The following is a 20,364-nucleotide window of genomic DNA, read 5'->3' on the forward strand; positions in this document are numbered from 1 at the left end:
AGTAGGTAACTGAGATTAAAATTGATTGCACGTACAGGGGGGGGGGGGGGGGGGGGGGGGGGGGGGGGGGGGGGGGGGAAAGTTCATTTTAGCTCGCTCATAGATCACAGAGTAAATATTTGATTGATTGATATGCAACTTACATAGCACACATATATCCACACACTAGGTGTATGCTCAAGGCGCTTGGATGATGTTCTAGTCCTCCCTCGTGGTGGCTGTCTCACCCTGTGGTGAGACCAGTGACTCGGCTGCCGCTGGCGCTTAGTAGTATTAGTAGTACTGATGTAACACCACAGGGATAGGTGTATGCTGGGTGTGTTCGTGTTTCTATAGGCCACTTTAATGCTGACAGATCTTTATTTTGCGTGCTCAGTCTTTTTGCATACGTCAAGTGCTACGTGTGTACACTACACACACTGAACCTCGGTTTAAGGTCTCATCCGACAGTATGTGCATGTATTTTATAATTTTAAGAAGTCAAAAAGATAATTCATTGTACAAAATTATCATAATTTACAAGATTGTACAACATCAGTTCAAGTTGCATGACACTGACAGGAAGATTAGGCACAAAAAAAAAGTCTGTTCCTGATCACCCGACGAACCCTAGCTTGGACTCAGAGGTTTGGGGTCGGGGGGTGGGATGGCAAGCATAACATTGATAGATGACTATAGTTTTGCAGTGGTTTGCTGTCTTGTACTATGAGTGTTAACAGCAATTGTTTATAATTTGTTACTCAACTTACAGTAAGGACAATTAGCTTTTCTCAGCAACTGCTAACAATTGTGACTTGCAACAGCGCTTCCTTAAACATTGGGACACTTCTTTTGTTGTTGTTGAACATTTAATGGCTATAGTGTAGAAACTAGAAATGCTGAGATACATTGATGTAGTCATGAACAACAGCAACAACAAAAACAAGAACATGTTTGAATTCTGATAGCTAGTGAAACTGACAGCTTGATTAGAATTATGTAGTTTTTGCAATTGCTGACTGAGTTGCATCCTTTGGTTTTACCTTGCATTGATTATCACCTTTGCTGACAATTGACTCATTGAGTGCAGTATTGAGTAACGTATAGTTATTTTATTTCAAGTTAACTTCTGCATGATGTTAATCCTACTCAAACTTAGTCAAAGTAAGGTATCATTATTTATGAATAATGTGAAGTTGAAGATACAAATTAATGAGAAAGTTTGTGTATTTTTCTGTACACTCTTGCTATTTACTGTTTCAGTGCTGAACCATTTGCTTGAATTCTTGATCAGATGATGACAGAGTGACACCTGGTGGTACCCAATAAAACTGCCTTTGCTGCTATAATTACAAGCAATTTCTACAATTCAGAACAGTAAGTGCATGAGGTTCCATTTTAAGCTGTCAAGAGTAAATCTCAGGAATAGATTAGAAGATTTAGTTATGTCACACGTCTTGCTTTCTTGACTTTTCTCACACTCTCTTGTCAGACTCAGAGAGTGCATGATTGTACATTTTTTTTACAGTAATTTTTAATGTTCCTAATTGGAAAACAAATGTGTCATAATGTTAGTGTTTAGGATAACTATATGGCAGAGAGAATCATGGAAATGATTGGGTGATGGGGGTGTGTCGCTGGTGTGCAAGAGGGTGGGTGGGTGTGGAGAGAGTAGTGATGGTAGTCAACTACTAACTAAAAGATTACTGATTGCATACATTTAGTGTTTATTGATTTGGAGGGTGGGGGAGGAAGGCAAGCAGTATTATTACATGTGTATGGGTATACTAGTTGTGCGTGTTCCAAATGGGGGTGGAGGTTGGCATGGCAAGCAATAGCTCAGTCGGTATAGTGGCCTTGAAACCAGTTGTGGGGATTTATTTCTCAGAATTAACGTTGTGCAGACTCTGCTTGGTTTCTGAATAGCTTATTAAGCCTGTGACTGTGTGCATACATAAAGATCTCAAGTTCACAGTTTCAGGGCTTGGAATTAATGGAAACATCAACACACATGTAGGAAAAACTCAAAAAAAGGAGGGAGGGGGGGGGGGGGGGAGTTTGGTCCCACGGTAGTGTTTGAATGAAAGCAATCTTACTTTTTAAGAGGGTAATCTTGCAGGACTATGATTCTTACATTGGTAGTTGACTAGTGTAGTTGTGGTTTTGTACTAGTGAGGAATGTCATCTATGTCATGTGATTTCTTGCTTCTTCTTTTTGTGTGTGCAGCTAAAGATGTTGGACCTTGCCTACAGCCTAGTTTTGCATCTCCAACACCGTGGCTTTACTCTGAGACACCACAGAAAACACAGCCTTTTCTGCTGCTGAAAGGTAAACATTAGGTTAAATTTGTGTTTGTTTTGATTTGTATGTTTTCCTTTTGTAGTCTATGGCAGGAGATTTGTGCAGGTGTACAAATGGTAGAGGTGTCAGAGGAAATGTCCACTTGTTACTTGTCTCTATATCAGTATATATGTATCACAAATACGCATCAAATGTACTGATAGAGACCACATGGACAATTTCAAGCACTTTTCTGCCAGGGGTAGGGTCAGCTATGTAAGAATCATGTCTTACTCTGTTCATGCAAAAATAAGGTTCTGCATTTGAATGAGTTTGAATCAGGCACCTGTGTTTTTGCTCTTGTTTGTGCCCTCTTGTGAACTGTTAACTTATGAACAACCACCCCAGCAAGCAACTCTTTACTGTTCTGAGCACAACAGAAGGGCGCATGGTCTGGGCATATGGATGGTAAACACATCTCATGCACAAGTACAGGCCTGAAAGTGGCGAGTATTTTCAATTACTCGCCATGGCGAGTAAAAATCATGTAAATGGTGAGTAGAAATGTTAATCTACTCGCCATATGCGAGTAAAGTTGCTAAAACAAATGGTTGTTTTGATGAGTAAAGTTTCAGTAAATTATGAGAAGTACATGTACTAGCAGTGCTTCATTTTGTGGACTTTCAGTGCTGAAGTATGATTGTGTGGATTGATCATTTTGTATTCTGTTATTCAGATTGCCACTTGCTTTCTTTTACATATATTTACAAGTTGGTGGCTGATTTGTGTGTGTTGCAGAACACAGGTCCATGAATAAAAGAACCCAGCTGGTATTCTTCATTCATGGAAAATGAAAGGAAATTTATCAGCCAGGATTCGCCACTCACTCTGCTAAGGGGGAACCCCGGTCAGCCCTACAGTGGATGAACAGCTTGGTCCTTGGAGGGAAAGGTAACTACTGCAGCACTTTAGAAGGGGTCTATGTCGACCAACAGTGGCTGTATTCCCTGTATGTTAATTTCCTGTACATATACAGGGAATATACTTCCGTTAGACGCCATGGAGTTTCTTCAAGCTTACGAGAGTGAAAGTGAAAGTGATTCAATGGACGAGAGTACCAGCGAGGAAAACATAATACCAGGCTGTTGGGGGTGGGGGTGCAGATGTTTCTTTAACTAAATCCGTTTTGATAAACGGTCGAAGCATGTTTTGCTTGACTGGATGCCGCACGCGAATTCAGGATTTTAAATAGATTCTCCTATCTAACCGCAGTCACGCGCTTGGCGCAAGATTGTATGATATTATACTTCTCTAAAGAAAATCCAACTGTATTCCCGGTACACAGGGAAAACACCTATGGCTATGGGGAATACACCTTCTTTTGGTCGACATAGACCCCTTCAACCTTACAATATGTGAATGTGTAGAATATTATGCTTTTGCTTAAAGCTTGTTACATATGACTAAGACAGAAATGTTAATCATTCCCTTGGTGCAAATCATAAAAAGAACAATAGTGATCTGATGTACTGTAAATCAATCAAGGAAAAGGTGTGTATGACCTAGATGAAACTGGTTTTGAAAGTGCTGAGGATGGATGGAACATTGATGCAATATCATTTACTACATTGAACCTGGGTTTCAAACTGAAGTGCTTTTTTATGCTTCTTGTTGTTATATATATGGTCTCGATTGACTCCTGTGTTCAAGAGACTGTAAACAACCATAAACAATCTTGTGTTGTTGTTATGTGGTGGTGGTTTTGCTGTTGTCTAGCATCTACCCGTAATTGGCTTTATCAAATGCACCAGAAACGAGCATGAGTTTGTCGGATTAGTGAACTGTTTGAAAAACTTTAATGTATTTGTGGTTGACAGGTTGTTATTATTTCTATAGTGTGTTCTTCTTTTTCTCAGGTGGGCTGTCTTCTGAAACATATGAATCGGGAGCGTCACATCTTTCTTCCTGAGACATCACCTCTTGAAAATGGTGTGGCGTTTAGCTGAATGGAAACGTGGCAGTGTCCTGTTTTTCATAGCTTCGATGCGCGAAGTTGGGGATTTCAGCAGAGAATTTATTGATTGATTAATTAATTAGTTATTTAAGCTCACCTCACTCCTTAGTGTTATTTAGGGGGGGGGGGGGGGGGTGGTGTTGGCCTGGATCTTGTTAGTGAACTTTCTTTCTGGCAACTCGCATCAGAAATTCCAGGTTTGCTTTCAAGGCAATAGACGGTTTTTGAAAATAATTCTGTTAGGATTATCAGCAGTCCGGAGGTGTAAAAATCCCTGTACTGCAGTCAGGTTTTTCAAAACATCTCGAGCACGCTCTACGCCTCTGACGGGCTGTATCCGAGTGGTAACGCACTTGCGCTCGGAATCGAGAGGTTGCGTGTTCGACCCTGGGTCAGGCCGCTATTTTCTCCCCCCTTTCCTAACCTAGGTGGTGGGTTCAAGTGCTAGTCTTTCGGATGAGACGAAAAACCGAGGTCCCTTCGTGTACAATACATTGGGGTGTGCACGTTAAAGATCCCACGATTGACAAAAGGGTCTTTCCTGGCAAAATTGTATAGGCGTAGATAAAAATGTCCACCAAAATACCCGTGTGACCTGGAATAATAGGCTGTGAAAGGTGGATGCAGCGCCTAAAGGCAGTCGATCTACTGGCCGATGTGAATGCGTGATATATTGTGTAAAAAATTCCATCTCACACGGCATTAATAGGTAACATGCGCCTTGAGTCACCTTGTGTGGTGAGATACGTGCGCGATATAAATCCTCGTAAATAAATAAATAAATAAATAAATCCCACAATCGGGACAAACGACCAACTTGGATGTGTATGCCATGTGCACAATATGATACCCCTTGCCTTTAAAAATCAGCGGTCACGAGTTTATCAGAGTTCAGAATTTGTTGTGTAAAAGATAGCCGCTGTCAGCTTGCCATTCGTGGCTCAGGTGATTATATTTAATACAAATTTAAAAAAAGGTTTCTTGTGTAGCGCACGCCGCACAGCATACACAGTCATTACAGTCAGTCGCTTGTCCTGATCGCAGGATAGCGTGAAACATGCTCCGGGAGACTGCCAATAATCCTTACATAGTTATTTAAAGAAATTGTGTATTGGTACAGCATGTTATGCATGTACTAAGATAGCTATTTGTAAATATTTGGTAGATATTTATGGTGGTGTCCCGAATTGCTCCCTCCCAATTTGCCCCATCCCATATGGTCCCCAATTATTCTTGCATTTTGCTGTGAGTAACATAACCTGTGCAAAGGCATTTGTCTGAAGCGCATTTCCAAAAAGACCCCCCGCGGGTTAGGGGGAAGAATTTACCCGATGCTCCCCAGCATGTCGTAAGAGGCGACTAACGGATTCTGTTTCTCCTTTTACCCTTGTTAAGTGTTTCTTATATAGTCAATGTTTGTAAAGATTTTAGTCAAGCAGTATGTAAGAAATGTTAAGTCATTTGTACTGGAAACTTGCATTCTCCCAGTAAGGTAGTATATTGTACTACGTTGCAAGCCCCTGGAGCAATTTTTTTATTAGTGCTTTTGTGAACAAGAAACAATTAACAAGTGGCTCTATCCCATCTCCCCCCCTTTCCCTGTCGCGATATAACCTTCGTTAAACACCAATTAAAGAAAGAATTTCCAAAAAGCATAGTTACCATTTGTTTTTTTAAATCTGAATCCGTGACTGTTGTTCTTGAATACTCTTTCGTTTAGGTTTCCAAAAATGCTGATTTAAAGGGGAAGGATAGTTGAAACTGTAACCGTTTACATTTTGCTCCCAGATTTGCAGTTGTTGTTTTTACTAGGAGTTTGGACGGGCTCGGTGTTCTTGTGGATAAGACATCGGCCTCCTATTCAGAAGGTCATGAGTCAAAATCGCGGCCGCCTAGTAGGTTAAAGGTGGAGAATTTTCTGATCTCCAAGGTCATTGCTTATGTGCAGACCTGCTAGTGCCTTATCCTCCTTCGTGTGTACACGCAAGCACAAGACCAAGTGCGCACGGAAAAGATCCTGTAACCCATGTCAGAGTTTGGTGGGTTATAGAAACACAAAAATACCCTGCATGCTTCCCCCGAAAGCGGCGTATGGCTGCCTGAATGGTGGGGTAAAAACTGTCATACACGTAAAAATCCACTCGTGCAAATTTGTGAGTGAACGTGGGAGTTTCAGCCCATGAGCGAAGAAGAAGAAGAACTATGAGTTTTACTCTTTTAAAAAAATGATTTTCAAATTCGAAGATTGCCACAACAGTAGTCTATCTCATCCGACTTGAACCCTTCAGACTCCCTGTACATGTACTTGCAGTTTAAACTCATATTTTGTCTGAGAATAGTTTTCAAATGCAAAGTCCTTCAGAAAAACTGCGAGATAAAAATCTGGAGTGCTAATATCGTGTTGGTGTACCTACCACACAGTGGCCGAGTGGTAACGCACTTGCGCTCGGAAGCGAGAGGTTGCGAGTTCGACCCTGGGTCAGGGCGTTAGCAATTTTCTGCCCCCTTTCCTAACCTAGGTGGTGGGTTCAAGTCTTTCGGATGAGAGTAACGCACTTGCGCTCGGAAGCGAGAGGTTGCGAGTTCGACCCTGGGTCAGGGCGTTAGCAATTTTCTGCCCCCTTTCCTAACCTAGGTGGTGGGTTCAAGTCTTTCGGATGAGACGAAAAACCGAGGTCCCTTCGTGTACACTACATTGGGGTGTGCACGTTAAGGATCCCACGATTGACAAAAGGGTCTTTCCTGGCAAAATTGTATAGGCATAGATAAATTTTCATAAAAATGTCCACCAAAATACCCGTGTGACTTGGAATAATAGGCCGTGAAAAACAGGATATGCGCCGAAATGGCTGCGATCTGCTGGCCTATGTGAATGCGTGATGGATTGTGTAAAACAATATTCCATCTCACACGGCATAAATAAATCCCTGTGCCTTGAATATGTGCGCGATATAAATTGCATAAAATAAAATTAAAATAAAATCCCTGAGCTTAGAACTGTACCCACAGAATACGCGCAATATAAGCCTCATATTGATTGGTATGTAAGAAATGTTAAAGTCCTTTGTACTGGAAACTTGCATTCTCCCAGTAAGGTAGTATATTGTACTACGTTGCATGCCCCTGGAGCAATTTTTTGATTAGTGCTTTTGTGAACAAGAAACAATTAACAAGTGGCTCTATCCCCCCCCCCCCCCCCCCCCCCCTCTTTCCCCGTCGTGATATAACCTTGAACGGTTGAAAACGACGTTAAACACCAAATATAGAAAGAAAGAATAATCTAGCCGGTTGAACAGCATTTGGTTGGAAAATGAAAGTCTTCACAAAGCTATCTTCTTCTATTTGTGTGGGTTAATAAATAGGATTTAACATAACAATGTGGTACTGGTATGGGTTTTGTAAAGTGATTACTCAACTTCTGTGAATTGTACCTTCGTGGTGATCATGCTACACACTGGGTAATTCAAGCACAGAAAATAATATTTCTTAATAATTTGGCCTTATAAATGTACTCCGTGACTGTATTTGTATATGGTGAAAAGGAGAAGATATAAAATTTGTGAAATAGGACTTCGTATTTGGTTTTGTCATAATGAATTTGTTGTTTCTGTGTGTGTGTGTGTGTGTGTGTGTGTGTGTGTGTGTGTGTGTGTGTGTGTGTGTGTGTGTGTGTGTGTGAGCATGCATGCGTGCTTATGTGTGAGTGCACAATTGTGTGTGTGTATTAATCCAGCAGAAACAGCTTCTCTTCCATACATTTGAATCATTTATATTGATACCACATGGAGACTATTCTGAACACACAAGCGTGGTTTTCTCTCTGCAGTGCTTTTCCTAAAGTTAAATATTGAATTTTTGAATTTAAAAGTTTTTGGCACACCACTTAAAGATAATGCTCAAGGAAAATAAATAGTCTTCTTTTTTCATTAACGCTTTTTCTCACAGTGATGTGTCAATATCTCAGACGCAAATCCAGAGTCATGCACCGTTTTATGCTTGGGAAGCGCACTACACTCACTGTTAGAAACATGCATACCAATCAATCAATTAAGCAAAAATGAATGATAAGATTCGATTATATTCTTCTTTTTGTGCACAGGCGGTTATATACAAACGTGCATAGTGTCAAAAGAAATCACACACAGCACGTTTCGCTCTGCAGTCCGGACTGACGATCTAACAGCGAACGACAAGAAGAAGAAGAAAAAGAAATCACACACACACACACACACTGAAAGTATGAAGAAGCCCCTCCAACTTTTGGTTGAGTTTGACTGCATTACCTTGAGGAGACTGACGACACTTCACAATGGAAAAAAATATAACTTTTACATCACAGTGATTTGTTTTAAGTACAAAAGTACAAGTGAAAGTAGAAATAAATTAACGTGACACTATCCCGTAATCACATATCAGGGTCAACTATAATCAGTCCATTGGTTTACAAAACTTTATTCAATTTGTTATCATGACAGAAACAATGCATTGTTTTTTTAAGATAACTCAAGCATAAATGCTTATTTTAAGTCATCCTGGTATGTACATAACAAAGTTTAGCATGATGGCGGACTAGATACATTTACTCATTTCAGACAACGAAAACAAACAGACAAACCTGATGCGCAAGCAATCAAAAAAGGGAGGGGGTGGTAGAACAGAACTTGGTGGGGGTAAAAACAAGAAACAAAAAGAAATGGGGTACGAGAGAACAGAATTCAGCATAAGGGGGAAAAAAAGGACGAAGAAGACTTGGAGCGCCAGAAATGTTGGAAGAGTGGGTCACGTCACAATAATATTAAATGCACAGAAGACACACACGCAAAGTTAATACATTTTGTGATCGGCGAAAATGGCACTAAATTACATAACGATTGGGCCATAATCGATAAGTCGAAACAAGGACACAAAACACGAGAGAAATTACGAAGAACAATTGGTCAGGCAGCATTTGTCTCATGACAGTGTCAAATGAACATTATGAATAAAATGTAGAGGCTCATGTACGGAACATGCCTGTTACGGTCTTAATAAATTCTTGTACAGTTATGAATATGGTCTGATTGACATTCCGGGAATATTGCGGGATGCCTTTCAATAATATTTCAATAAACTTATAATCAGTTATCAATTGACAATAATCGTACATCTCTACACAAGGGTCAATGCAACAAATAGTGCTCAGCAGTCTCCCTTGGGTAACCGCACTCACATTTGGGGCAATCCTTGAGGTGCCGCTGACATCATAGTAAATCAAAATTCAAATCACTCATACCAATACGCAGTCTGCAATTATGGACTTTTTCAAATCTATCTCCAAAATAATAATGACATGGTACTTTAAAATCAACGTTGATTGCAGTAAAGTAATTGACTGACAATTAAGGTTGTATGTGGGGTGCCTAAAATTTGAACTTTTCTTATTCCCGAATATTTTTTGTGGGCGCAGAAGCACGGGGCAAATGGTATTGTTTTTTTCTGGAGGGGGATCAGACAATATAAAACCAATTAGAGGCCGAGTTGCCTGACAGAAAGGCCAATTCTAGCCCCAGTCCATGCCGGTTACATGTAATTAGCTATGCACACATTTGAGATCGATACCCAACTTTGAATTACTGAGCATCAGTTCTTTGCGTTATTTTAATTTTCTTGTTTTTCTTTAAAATAAAAAAGGGAATGGTTTTATTGATGTCATTTTATTATGTCATTATCTAGTCAGCATAAATGACTTTTATGGATACAGGAGAAAGTGTTAAAATGTGAAGATTTCAAGTGTGGTTTGTGCTCATCTGCTCAGTTGACCACTTAAAATGTTGTTTCATTTGATGATACGTTTTGTTTGGTGTTCCCGCTTGAATGTGACAGTAAGTTGTACAATGTTACTGTGTGTGTGTGTGTGTGTGTGTGTGTGTGTGTGTGTGTGTGTGTGTGTGTGCGTGCGTGAGTGTGTTTGTGTGTGTTGGTGTGTGTGTGTGTGTGTTTGGTAACCGGCTTTGTACAGCGGGACCACCTTATTTTGTCATGTATTTTTATTCATTCTGGAGCTTTATTAAATAAACTGCCCATTTCAATCACAACTCTGGTCTGGTCTTATTGTCAGTGTTGCATAAATGATTGTATGTGAGCTTGTGAACATACAAAGAAAAAAGAAAGAAACATTCTGTGTCGAAATATCTTGACTAAAAATCAGGCGGAAGACTACACCTGTTGCATTTCCTATTATGCTCAGGCAATTATAACTGAGGGCGGAAGCGACAATGATTCGTTTTCCCCCCAGATAACATTAATTTGTAGAGACGGAAAAGGAACACGCACATTCTGGAACTGATTTGTGTAAATAACTGAGAGGGTGTTTTGTCTGTTTTGTGAAACGGTCCTCACACATTTGCAAAGTTCCACAGTTAGGCAGCTGAATTAAAGCATTACATAATGCATAGTGTAAACTCTAGGCCTACTTCAAGGTCTTATTACTTCAAGATGCATACACGTGCTGTTGTATCTGTTAGTGCTTGCCGGACACCAGTGCTGATTAAAATGGCTTAGATTGTTACTAATTTGAAACTACAGTATGTCCTTTTACGTGTTGTGACAATTTTGTTGGTACCGATGATTTATAAAAAAGACTTTTATCACAGGTTTATTTCGTATCAAACATTTATACTTACTTTCAAGTTCGAGTATACCTTTACTTCCACGAGGAGAGTCTCTCTGTGTGCGCGTGTGTGTTTGTGTGTGTGCGTGCGCGCTTAAAGATTCTTGATTTTGGAACATATAAGCAGTTTATCTGTCAGGGAGTTGTGTGTGTTTTCATGGCTGCGTGTTCTTTTCCCTCTCATTCTTCCTCTCGGCAGTCCGGCTTCAGAGTCATTATTTTTGTTCCTCCAGGCTCAAAGCAGAAAGCAGCAATGTTTTAAAACATTCAAAAACAAGGATTGTATGTGAGTGTGAGTCATAATTTTCTTTTAAGAACCGAATCAGGGTTCAAATATGTGCACAAAGCAAAAATAGTGCAAAGCAAAAATTAGGAAAGCAGCATATGGCCATGACTGGAGACACTGCTTTTTGTATCGATCATTCTGCAGACGTCACACTCTGGAGAAAATAAAACATGACAGAACTCAGTACTGATGTTCTCTGTAAACCATGATTTACATCTCTTACCTTATTCCATACGACATTGTGAGTTTTGCCGTTGTTTTCCTGATAATAAGTCTCGTACTTAGGCACTGTTTGTTTTTCCTCAGTTAATATTCAGAATTTTGCCATGTTTGTTTTGTTGTTGTTGTTGTGCTTGTTTAATTTAGGTTTGTTGTTGTTTGTTTAAAACACTCAAACATACGCACACATCACATGCACACTTTTACTTTTTAAGTTATAATAAGTATTGCATTCAGCCACTGTTTTTTTCTCCTCAGTTGATATTCTGATTTTTGCCAGTTTTTGTGTAATTTGTTTTTGTTGTGCTTGTTTGATAAAGGTTTGGTGTTGTTTGTCGTTGTTGTTTGTTTAACACACACTCAAACACACACACACACACACACACACACACACACTAACCAGACACACACACCACCACCACCACCACCACCACCACCACCACCACCACCACCACCACCACCACCACCACCACAAGAATAGGTTTACACTCACTTTTTCCTCCACGTTTTAATTTTGGCAATATCATTAACACAGGATTGCAAAGCAGGGATCATTTGTCAATTTCATAACAACGTACATACAATTTCAGCTGGTTACTGCAATAAAATGTGCATCATCACAGGTTTCTGCTGGAATGACAGTGTCTTATGTGTCAACACAAAATACACACACACAAAATGGGTGTGGTGCTGCATGCCCCATAATAGATCCTAACTTCACCCTCTAATCCTCCCTGCAGATGCATGTTCTGTGCACAAAAATAGCCTTTTAAAATATGCAGAATACAAAATAAAAATGCAGACGACATTTCTACATTTGATGGGGGAGTTGTCCTGTATTAGAATTATTTATCAAATAATTAAAGTTAACCAAAGTATATCTATGTAATAAAACCAAGGAGTCCTCTGTTAAGTAGCTCAACACAATGATCGCAGCCCAGGGTGCTAACACAGTTAGGGTATGTTGTTCAAGACTTGGAAGGTCAAGGTTTTAAAGTATGCTTCAGTAACAGAATCTTATAACAAAGCTAAAACATTTACCACTGAAGCAAAACCATCTCTGAACAATTCAAAATTGTCACACGTACTAGTTTTACATTTTAAGGATCTTGCCAAGTGCATATCTTTTTATTGTGAAAAATTTGTATTGCAAACAAAAGAAAACACAATGTCTTGTGATCTGTAAATGTTCTTGATACTTAATACATTACAGGGAACCTTATAAATTGTTCAAGTGAAGTACTGTACAGCCTATTTAGCTTGTTCGTTTTCTCCCTTTAAGGTAATTTTGTCTCAACAATCATGTTATCTGCTACAAGTCTATAAACTGCTGTAAACCTTTCTGCCCTTAAAGTAGATTCATGCCCTTCTGTGTGGGCACCTTCTTCTTCTTCCTCTTCAGTGTTCAGTGTTTGCATTTGGATGTGTGCTCTCTGGCCAAGTCTTGTTGCACAGGGGTGGCAAGGAAAGGCCACCCTCTCAGAACGTGTTGCAGAGTCTGTTCTTCCTACCCTAGCCACAGTCCGCTGTAGGTGCAAAACCTATCCTTTTGAGGTGTACCTTCAGACAGCAGTGTCCTGTGCGAAGGCGGAAGATGGCTCTCTGTTCTGTGTGAGTAAAATGGGGATATGGTCTTGAATGAGCTGGTATCTGTCTGTCTTTTTTTTGTTGGATCTGGATCTGGATAACCCGCCTGGGTTGGTGGTTGGCGGGTGCGCCACAGAAGCCGACGACGACTATCAACGTGACGTTTTTTGGGTGTGCGCATCTAAAAGAGTCTTAAAAAGTTCACTGTACACAAGGTGGATATAGTGTACAACTCCAGCTGGTCTTCTTGCTGCTGTACTTGCGGTTTTAGTCCGTTTGCCCTAGAATGTAGGCTTTTCAAGCACAGTTAAAAAATGCTATGTTACAATGTTAAAAACTGGATAAAAACTACTGAGGCTCTCACACTGGTTTCTGCCCCCCTAACGCCGATGAGAAGGCGCTGGGCGTGGTCAGGGTGACGGTGGCTTCGCTCAAATTGTTCCACTCGATCACTGTCTTTATAAAGAACGAGTTCCTGTATTGATCAGTCTTTGAGGTAGGAGCTTTGAAACAGCGGCTGTTGTTGGTTGCCTGTCTCTGGAGGATGTTTTGGCTCTCATACCCCTCGTAGGCTTTAGGCTTGACTCGGCGCCGAGATACGCTCACCGGGGTGAGGAAGGAGTCAGGGGGTAAGGCAGGTACAAGTCCATTGATGATTTTGAACAGCATCGTCAGGCGAAGTTGCTGACGGCGTTCCTGGAGTGTAGGGAGTTGGAGGTACTCTAGCATCTTGGTGACGCAGCCTGGGTCCTTGGACACGTAGTCTTTCATGATGAACCTAGCGGCTAGGCGTTGGATGCGTTCGAGTCTCTCAACGTCTTGTTTGTAGTAGGGGTCCCAGACCACCGCCCCGTACTCAAGGGTGGACCTGACAAGAGTGATGTAGGCAAGGCGACGGCACTCACGTGGGCAGTTCCGGAGGTTCCGGCGTAAGAAGCCCAGGATAGATCCTGCCCTCTTGCAGAGACTGGTGATGTGGGGGCCCCACTTCAGGTCGGCTGAGATCTGTATGCCGAGGTACGGGTTCTGTTCGACCTGTTGGAGGATGGTGTCTCCGAGGCTGTAGAAGTAGTGGGATGTGGATCTGGTGGAGAGGACGTAGCACTTCTTAGCGTTGAACCTCATCCCCCACTGGTTTGCCCACTCTTCCAAGCTCTTTAGGTCTGCCTGTAGCGTAAGGTGGTCCTGAAAGGTGCGGATCTGGCGGTAGAGGAGACAGTCATCCGCAAAAAGTCTGACAGACGACTGGACTGAGTCTGGGAGGTCGTTGATATGGCACAGGAACAACAACGGACCCAGCACTGTGCCTTGCGGGACGCCGGACTCGACCTCTACCTCTTCAGATGCTTCGCCCTCCAGTACAACCCTCATCTTCCGCTTGGTCAGGAAACTGGTCAGCCAGTTGTGGACACTTCCCCGCACACCGTAGTGGGCCAGCTTGTGGAGTAGTTTCTTGTGCGGGACAGTGTCGAAGGCCTTGCTGAAATCAAGGATGGCGACGTCAGTTTGGTGGCCAGCATCATGGGATGACAGAATGTCCTGCATGGTGGTGAGCAGCTGGGTTTCACATGAGTGGCCGGTCCTGAACCCATGGTTGCGGCTGGATAGCACTCCATGTTGTTCGAAGTGCTTGTGAAGATGGTGGCAGATGATGTGCTCAAGGAGCTTACAGGCGACCGAGGTCAGGGATACTGGGCGGTAGTTTTCAGCTTTGTTCCTATCTCCCTTCTTGTAGACAGAGGATATGTTCGCTGATAGCCAGTCTTTCGGGAGCTCGCCTGACTCGATGGAGGTGGTGAATATCGCCGTCAGGGGTGGGGCAATGGAGTCAGCGCACGTCTTCAAGATGCGGTTTGGTATGCCGTCTGGTCCCGATGCTTTGTTGAGCTTGAGGTTCCTCAGGAGTTTTGCAACACCTTCGGTAGTGATGGTAATCTTCTCAAGCGGGGGGACTGGGGTGCCTTTCAACTCTGGTGGAGGAGAGTCATCCCGCTTCGTGAAGACGGACTGGAACTGTTGTAGCAGTATCTTGGCTTTGGAGGTGCTGTCGCTGTGTAAGGAGCCTTCTTTGTAGAGTGGCGAGACTCCAGCGTTGTCCTGTCTGCGTGACTTGACGTATCGCCAGAAGGGTTTGGTGTCGTTTGTCTTCAGGCTCTCCTCGATGGTGGAGTTGATGTGGTTCCACTCCGCCTGCCGCATCTGGCGTCGACATTCTTTCTGGGCGAATCTGTAGTTCGTCCAGTTGCCAGTTTTCTTAGCTTGTTTGTAGAGCCTCTTCTTGCGTTGCAGGATTTTCTTCATCTTGCGGTTGATCCACGGTAGGCTGTAGTTACTTCGCCGGAGTGTGGATGGTATGAAACGCTCGACGGCAGCCATGAGTGACGATTTGAAGCGGGTCCACATGGCCTCTACAGATTCACCCTGTTCTTTCATGGTGTTGATCTCTTCTGCTAGGTGGTCTAGTTCAGTCGTGATGTTACTCCATCTGGCTTTTGAGTAGATGAGTTGTTTCCTTGGTTTTTCCTTGATGCGATGGGGGTGGATATAGACATCAAAGAAGCTCCAGCACCAGCCAAGTGTTGACTGTTTTCTTTATGCGTAACCTAGTCCTGGCAGCAGCTGTTGTCCATCTGTAAACAAGCAAGATCATTATTATAATATATTGATGGTGTATATGTTTTACCAGAAAGACGAGTAAAATACCACTTAATTTTTGTTTTAGTAATGAGGCATACATGCAGTTGAACGATCATATCTTGTGATATCTGCCCTCTGAAAAAAACCTACTATTCAAAATGTACTTTTACATCTTGTTTTTTTAACTTAGGCTTTTGAAGATCCACATTTACCACCCAAAAGGAGCCTGGCGATACTGGCATGCTTTAATTAAGATGACGTGTTACTCAGAAATAGTGCTTTTAGTTATGCGCGATAGAAATCTCCTTAATAAATAAATAAATACTGGTGGTGGTTCACTGCAAAGCATAACCTGATATGATTTCTTCATAGCACCTGACTGGAAATGAAGTTTCATACAATAAAAACTATACTGCGCCAGATTTACAGCAGTTCTGTTGAATTCACACAGTCAGAAAATTTCAAGGCTGTCCTCAACATTCTATGCTCACACACACACGACTTGACTTCACTTAGGAAGGTTATGTGATGCTTAAATCATCTGTCTTGCCACTATTTCATCACAAGTAACCACTGTGTTTATTGCTGGTATGTGCCGGAGTGGAGGGATAGTCTTACCCCATGTAAAAAAATTAAAAAAAAAAAAAGCCTGGCAGGTGATCTGAGATGCCTTTAATAACACAAAGCTGCCTCTGTAAACAATTCTGCTTTTACACATGCTATCCCTTAACTTGGATTCATACCAAAAATCAAGCCTAGCTTCATAGGAAACAGAATGTTACTTCAGCATTTAGAATTATGATCTTATTCCATGTACACGCCTTGGCAATTCTGACTCGATCACTACAGCAAGAAGTCAGTGTGTTGATTGTTCATATGTGACCAAGTTGAGGGATGAGCTTATAAAGGCAGAGGCCCCAACCTACAGGTTTGCTACCATACCAAAAACGCCTCCAGACACGGGAACTTGGGAGCAGAGGCAACAGCTCCGCTTGAACCTCAGAAACCAAATGTGCCTCCAGACACACAGATCCCTTAGACGGCCGAGGCTGTGGCCTCTAAGGTTCTCTTGTACCAAACCGCCTCCTGACTCTGCATCAGATTGCTTGCGCTGGCATCTGCTTACATAGACCCACATTAAGTCACCACCGAGTGGTAGACACAGACGACATTTGGTAGCACTGACTGCCAGCTTCACGGTAATGCGTACCCATAGCGCGGCTCTGCATGGGTGGGAATGTTCTGAGCAAAACACTATGTGTTACTCCATACCCCCCGCCCTCCATGGAACTTCTTGACCCCAACAAATTGGGGGGGGGGGGGGGGGGAGTTTGCCCAGTCGGTAGAGGCGCTGGCTTTAAAACCGGTTGTTACTATCAGCGTGGGTTCAACCCCCAAGTTCGGCGCGGGATGTGTGTCCCAGAGTCAACTTTGTGCAGACTCTCCTCGGTGTCCGAACACCCCCGTGTGCACGCATGCGCACGATAAAGATCCCAGGGTCACAGCGAAAGCCTCAGGCCTTGGAAACACGAATACATGCATGCAAAAATATGAAGCCCGGGTGTCCGTTCGGCCAACAGCCAAAAAAGTAACCATTTCAGCACTGACCCAAGACGACCCAACCCGGTCCCTAGCCCATTTCAGGTCTCCTCTAGCGGCCGGCAGCCAGCTGTCTACATCCCCCCCCCCCCCCCCCGCATTTTTATTTTCTATTTTCATACAAAGCCGGGTTCTCCCGTGTAACATGCCCCTAATGGCTTTGCCGTAAGGGCGTAAAACTTTCATTTCATCATCGGATGAGCTTATCCTATGTTAAAGCCTGGCCTGAACTGAGACGGCGAAGAGAAGTAGTGTGCCTTTAATGACACAATGCTTTCTTTGTAAGCAATAGATTCAACATCTCAGATCTGGTCAGGCCTATACAAATGCCATCCCTCAACTTGGTTCATACAAAAATCATGTGCCTGGCTAGAGAGTGGGGATTTGTTGTTCTCTTTTTCGAAATCCAAAATAAGCAAAATCAGGTCTTAAAAAGGAGCAAGTCTTAAAATGGGAGTGAATTTACAGATGTTATGAACAAGAAGTCTGCGTAAACAGGGTCATTAATAGGAAGGAGTCTTAGATTGGGGTGTCTTAAAAGGGGCAGGGGTGGGGTGGTGTGTGTGTGTGTGTGTGGGGGGAGTCCACAGTAATGACCATAAAATAATCAAAATAATACTATTAGTCATCTTATTCTCTACCAAATTTCTGGAGGTCAAGACAATGATACAGATTTTTTACTTGTGTCACTGTTAGTGTCATTCTATGAATAACAGACCAATAGAAAGAGAGAGAAAGAGAGCTCTGTGGTTTTTTTTTTTACCTGGGTTCATGCTCAGTTGCTTGAAAATTGACTTGTCAGAGGTTCTTCTTCAGCCTTACACCCACATGCAAGAGAACTTGTACCAGATAATGAAATAAGTGAACTTTGAAGTGCATTCATAATTAAAGCCCAATCATGTGGTTTAACCTACCTAGTCTTGAAAAGCCTGTCCGAGGAAACAGAACAAGCACCCTTCCGCAGACCTTCCTAACTGGAGAGTCTTGGTTGTAACAGCACACTTTCTAAAGTAGTCCATAAGCAGTTCCATGCGCCTATGTTTTCACTGGAACCAGCTCCTTTGTGTACCTGTGATCTGGATGAGCTGCAACACATATAACTTTCATATGAACACTATGTCATAAGTACACCAGTTAGCATACATCAAACACTGAGGAGCATCACAAGATATGTTCTAAGGAGGTAACAACTATTGTCACAAAGTGTTTATGATACAGCCACAGGCACATGGCACTGAGTGGTCAATTGGTGAGGGGAGTGGGGGGGGGGGGGGGGGCAGAAGTTCTGCTCAGTCTTGTCTACTGATACAACACTTTGTGGTGGTGTAAGGCAGGGAATCACACCCCAACCACTGGCCCACGCCCACCTGGTGTCGAGTGCCTGAGGATACATCAGTCCCAGTCATGGCTGGCCCCCGGTTTGACCAGACAACTGCCATGTATGGGTACATTTACTTTACAGTACAGATTAGTTTTCAATAGCAATGACATCATGGACGCACACCTGCCCAACACTGACACTGACAGCAAAATCAGCGACCAAATGTGATAAAGAGTAACTAATCGTCACAAACATCAAAATGCTTTGCATTAATTTTCTTGAAGAGGTCATTCTTAACCAGATAATCATTTCTAGGCAATTGAAGATTATTATTCCACCTACAGGCTATCACTCCTATGGCTGTTACTTGTAACACATTTCATTTCTTAAAATATGTTTTGTAAAGTACATAGATTTCACTAAAAGGCACATTCCTTCTCATGAAAACAATTTGGCTCACCGTCTCAGATCTGGTAGGGCTTTAAAATGGGATAAGACATGATCTCCAGGGGTCGACACTAACTTATTTGGCCTGGGGCCACACTGGCCCCAGAGATGGAAATTGCTGGGGCGGAAAAAAAAAATCTGGGGCCCACTCTCAGTATTCAAGTGCGGCAATGCATTGTCTGTTTTTCTTCATCGTACTGAAGCCAGGGAAATTCTTTCAACCATTTGACATTGAAATTACGACAGCGCTTCGCGCTTTTGGCTGCATCGGTCTCCTTTTTTCGTTTCTCTCCACCCTGTTCTTCATCTTCATTTCCATGTCTTTTTACACCAGGGATGTGTCGCCACATTTTGCGTTTGGCATTTGAAGGCGATACTTATCTCTCGCGCTAAAGAGCGCAATCTGGGAGTTATTTCCCTTACGACATTGTCCTTCGACGATTTGAATGTGTTTTTTTCTTGACTGCGGCATTGATCGTAACGCAAATTTCAGTGACGACTTTGGCGATTTTTAGTGATTGGCTCTCCTGGCATTAGAATTTTCGGTTTGTCATTGTTGGAATTTATCCTGGGGCGGAGTGGGCCCCAAGCTTCGGCAATGTTTGGGGCGGAACACAAAACTCTGGGGCGTTCCGCCCCCCGCCCCCGCTAGTGTCGAACCCTGATCTCTTAACTTGTTCACATACCCCAAAAAGTGCGATTGTGTTATGAATAAATGCTGTAAAAGCTACCTGTACTAGTTCATTAAAAAAAAATCACAAAATGTCACTTCACCACAGCATGCAAACAGTGTGTTTATTTCTGGTATGTGTCTAAAGGCGGAGACAGACGCACAACACAAAACCCTGTTTTCGACAAAAACACCATCTCAAAACGTCGGGGAAACACATGTTTTTAAAGAGGGGATGTCACATGCGAAACACACAGATGAAGCGCGGTGCGTGTTTTCACAGAAATATCGGTCAGTGTCAGCTTGACCCGTCCAGCTATCGCCCTGTGTTTGAGTTTGTAAACAACACGGCTGGCAGTGCCCACTGATACGGTCAGTGTCCACTGATACGGTCAGTGTCCACTGATACGGTCAGTGTCAGCTTGACCCGTTCAGCTACCGCGCTGTGTTTGGGTTTGTAAACAACACGGCTGGCAGCGCCCACTGATATTATTGCCTCTCTTCAATCGTGACAGGATCCATAGACTCTAGTTAGGATTCATGGGTCCGATACTACCCTGAATCGGTACCACATCTGAGTCTGCCATTTTTTTTCTATCTCCGTGGTGCCGGAAACCGAGTCACTTGAGTTGATCGTCCGCGTTCATTGGCTGACTACCAAAACGTGTTTTTAGA

The 20,364-nt window shown here is 42.6% G+C and overlaps 1 long non-coding RNA gene across 1 annotated transcript; it reads left to right on the top strand.

Moving 5' to 3' along the window:
• Positions 1–968: 968 nt before the first annotated feature.
• LOC138978711 (uncharacterized) lies at positions 969–7,844 on the top strand. Its single transcript, XR_011459768.1, has 4 exons — positions 969–1,356; positions 2,207–2,308; positions 3,059–3,211; positions 4,177–7,844. It is a non-coding gene; the product is annotated as an uncharacterized lncRNA (long non-coding RNA).
• The last annotated feature ends 12,520 nt before the right edge of the window (positions 7,845–20,364 follow it).

The sequence above is a fragment of the Littorina saxatilis genome, linkage group LG10 (assembly GCF_037325665.1).
Source record: "Littorina saxatilis isolate snail1 linkage group LG10, US_GU_Lsax_2.0, whole genome shotgun sequence".
NCBI lineage: Eukaryota > Metazoa > Mollusca > Gastropoda > Littorinimorpha > Littorinidae > Littorina > Littorina saxatilis.